Source organism: Loxodonta africana, chromosome 2 (assembly GCF_030014295.1).
Source record: "Loxodonta africana isolate mLoxAfr1 chromosome 2, mLoxAfr1.hap2, whole genome shotgun sequence".
Classification (NCBI taxonomy): Eukaryota; Metazoa; Chordata; class Mammalia; order Proboscidea; family Elephantidae; genus Loxodonta; species Loxodonta africana.
In genome coordinates, this window is record NC_087343.1 from 209,086,980 (window position 1) to 209,091,310 (window position 4,331).

Consider the following 4,331-nt stretch of genomic DNA (forward strand, 5'->3'; position numbering starts at 1 on the left):
TAAAACATTGGTGAAAAGAAAACAAAAAATACCCAAAATTTCTTAACTATCAGAAAGTTTTTGAAAAAGTAGACTACATAGTGGAAGACTTTTTAAAATAAAAAAGAGAAAACATAAAATAAAACAAAACATGAGCGAATACAATTAAACTTATTTAGCGTAACAATAAACATAAAAGGACTTAACAAACTTATTAAAACTAAAATTACTTTTCTCTTTGCTTGGCAATTTCTCTCCACAGATATGTTGTCAACTATTTCCTCAATTTGTTCAGCTCTATTCTCCACTAGGAGTCTTTGAGTGGTGCAAATGGTTACATGTTGGACTAAACAGAAAGCATACTAGTTCAAACCCACCCAGAAAAAATAAAAAAAGAAGCACCTCAGAAATAAGGCCTGGCAATCTGCTTCTGAAAGGTCACAGCCATGAAAACCTATACAGTGCAGTTCTACTCTGCTCACTTGGTGTCACCATGAGTCAGAATTGAGTCATTGACGACTAACAACAACAATTCTCCACTATTCCATTATTTAAGAAGGCATTCCTGATCAGTGAATATAAAATAGTGAAATGTTTCTCAGCCTGCTTCATTTTTCTTCAGAACATTAACCATAACATAGCCCTGACATTTTTTCATTTATTACCTGTACTCCACAACAGAATGTAAGATTCATGAGATGAGACATTTTTACCACTAGAAATTCCCCAGTGCCCAATATAGTGTCTGCCTCAAAGTAAATGCTTGAATAAAGTATGTTTCCTGAAAGAATACACTTAGTCCTATATTGAATGGAGAAGAAGGGGTCAAGCAGCCTTGCTGATGCCTCGGAATACTAAAGAAAAACTAAAAGAGAAAAAAGCACCACGTTAGTGGTGTGTATAAAATAAAACAATGTCAGTATAGGAAATGTGTATAAGTTTGAGTTTTAAAAGAGACATAATAGTAATACATTTACCCCAGATTATTCAAAACTCAATATTTTTAGGTAAATTATCTAGTGACTAAGACTTATTTTTTAAGTTCTTTAAATTTTAAATATTTTGAAGAATATATACAATGTGTTTCTCTATATGAGGTCTCTGGTAGTGCAAAGTGCACTCAACTACTAACCTAACAGTTGGTGGTTTGAATCCACCCTAAGGTACCAATGAAGAAAGACCTGGCAATCCCCCAAAGCATCATTTATTTTTTTCTCTATCTCTTTCTTTCATCTCTGTGCTCTCTCTCTCTGTCTCACACAATCACACATGTGTATTATATCTCCTAGAGAATGGAATAATCATATTATAAACTAATTTTTGCTGTTCAATGTTTATAAAATTCAAAAACACTGAGATCGGCTTCAATGAATTTCTATTCATCTCCTTTTGAGTAAATGATGCTCATTTTTATACCATTCCTATTTTGTGCCTGTACCTCTGTTCTGGTAAATGAAGTGTTACTTCACTGCATTTTATTTTTCTTGTCTTTCTGGTGAGTATATTTTCAGTTTACACTTAAATAGAATTCTCAAACTTAAAACTTCCAATTTATGCCTCTTTTACATTTTGTATGATGTCAAGACCATGCCATTTCTTCAGGGCAAGAGTTTTTCCTAAACTAGACTTGAAATAACAATAATCTTTCTGCTTCCCCAAATTCCCAAATCCTGTGTTTTCCTTTCCCGTCATTGAAAAGCTTCTGGATTCTCGAGCTTGATGCTCAAGCGCTGAATGCAGGCTCTGCTGAGTGGTCATTTTGTTATAAGCGTACATGGAGGAATGCTAGGATGGCACGGGTCTTTCTGTATCCATGCAGTTTACAGCTTCCAGGTTTCTCACAGTTTTCATTTGTAAGAAGCCAGGAAGTGGTGGTTCCTCGTTTAATGTAAATTAGGCTGACATCTTGGTGACTGTGTCCAAGATAGTATAAAAAAAAATGTTTAAATCACCATGAGTGATTGTCTTCAATTTGTAGGTACAAAATCTCTCTGATTTAGATATAAATTTTTTATTGCTGCTTGATTTTAGAAACTTGTGATTAATGTTTCCTAGAATTAAATTTATTATTAGAAAATTTGGATGACTCCCACTTTATGGTAATTTTACATTACATTAAGATAAACACAAGAGCCTGACATGTTTTAAAGAAATGTATTTCCTCTTAGCACGTTTTATATAATTTGCATAAAACGCATATTGCAATCTTATAGACTGTATTTGCTCGATAATCTTCAGTTAGTTATTCAACAAATATTCACTGTGTGCCAGATGTTCTTTACAAATCTGTGCTCATACTGAGCTTAAATTCTAGTGGCACAATTACCTTCTTTAAACTAAATCTACATTTTTTAAGTGATGTTTCAAAGACAATCTCTTTTGCATCCCCTTTTTTTTAACTGTGCTTTATGTGAAAGTTTACAGCTCAAGTTAATTTTTCATAAAAACTTTATACACACATTGTTATGTGACCCTACTTGCAATCCCCACAATGTGACAGCACACTCCCCCTTTCCATCCTTGGTTTCTCGTATCCATTCAACCAGTTCCTATCCCTCCCTTTTAAATAGTATGGGTGGATGTCATAATTTTCAAGTTTCAGTCTGGTCCAAAAGACCAGTTATCCACTATTGTTGTTTACTGAACCCCTTTATCAGCCATCTTAGCAGGGCTTCTTTTACCTCTTTGTTCCTCAGGGTATAGATGAGAGGGTTCAACAACGGTGTTAACTACAGTGTAGTAGAAGGTGAAGAAGTTTCCATGTTTGGAAGCAAAGTCATTCTTAGGGTCTGTGTAAACAATTGCCACTGTCCCATAAAACATGAAGACCACCAGAAGGTGGGAGGAGCAGGTGGCAATGGCTTTCTGCCTCCACTCTTCTGACTTGATTTTCCCCACAGCTTGAGCTATGTAGCCATAAGATGTTAGGATCAACCCTACAGGCAGGATGGTGAAAAGGATGGCAGAGATGGTCAACTGCCATCCATTGGAGGAGGTGTCTCCACAAGCCAGGTGTATGAGGGTAGGCACCTCACAGAGAAAGTCATCCACGTGGTGGTAGGCACAGAAAGACAGCTGGAGTGTGATGGGAGATTGGATCAGAGATTGCATCAGGCCAGAGAGCCAGGCTGTGAGGGCCAGCTTCTAACGGAGAAGAGGGTTTGTAATAATGGTGTAGCACAGTCACTGGCAGACAGCAACATAGCAGTCAAAGGCCATCACCACCAGCAAAGTGCATTCTGTGTGGCACTTAAAAGGAGGAACACACAAAGCTGGATGACATAACCCGTGTAGGTGATGGTCTTCTCAGGTCCCCACAGGTTTGACATCTGGGGCACCATAGTTGTGGTAAAGCAAAGCTCCAAGGAGGAGAGATTGCTAAGGAAGAAGAATGACGGTGTGTAGAGACGAGGGTCTATGCAGGAGAGCACAATAATGGTCAGGTTTCCAAAGATGATCATGGTGTAGAAGATTGCCACAAACCAGAAGAGAACCTTTTCCAGCTGGGGCCATTTGGAGAAATCTAAAAGGATGAAGCCCACTGGGAAAACCGTGTTGGTCATTCCTATTGCATTTGGCACTGGGGTTCAGACAGAAACGTGAGTAGAATTTTGTAAACTGAATTTCGAAAAGACTCTACTGCTGTTCCTTTGGAGAAGACAAACATTAGTTGTCCAGCAGGTCTTGGAGACTGTTTTCCCTTATATTAAGCCATGGCTGTTTTGCCGTGTATTAAGCCAAAAGGATACAATCTTTCTTTAATAATGCTGTATTGTTTATACTTAAGAGGCATTTGTAAGATACTGTCCCTTGAGTATTATCTTTAAAATCTGTAATCACAACAACTCCATAGATAGCCTCATGATTACTTTAGATATCAGTATGTCCTTTCAGCTACAAATGTAGTAAAAAAACAAAAAGCAAACAAAAACTAAAATTCATTGCTTTCCAATCAATTCCAGCTCATGACTTTCCCATATTTTAAACAGTAGAACTGCTCCATAATTTTTTTGGCTGTAATTTTTATGGAAGCAGGTCACTAGGACTTTTTTTCCATTGTGCCACTAGATGGGCTCAAACTCCCAACCTTTAGATTAGTAGTCAAGTGTAAATCACTGGTGCAAATTGTTTTCACTTGACTACTAATCTCATATTTGGTGGTTGGAACCCACCCAGTGCCACTGTGGAAGAAAGGCCTGGTGATCTGCTTCCATAAAGATTACAGCCAAGAAAATCCTATGGAGCAGTTCTACTCTGTAACACATGGTGATGCCATGAGTTGGAATCAACTTGATGGCAACATATTTGGTTTTTGTATGTAGTAGCTACAGTAAAATAATCGAAACAAAGTG

The 4,331-nt window shown here is 37.3% G+C and overlaps 1 pseudogene; it reads right to left on the reverse strand.

Moving 5' to 3' along the window:
- Nucleotides 1–2,606: 2,606 nt before the first annotated feature.
- LOC111748617 (olfactory receptor 2H1-like) lies at nt 2,607–4,056 on the reverse strand (annotated as a pseudogene).
- Between the last annotated feature and the right edge of the window lie 275 nt (nt 4,057–4,331).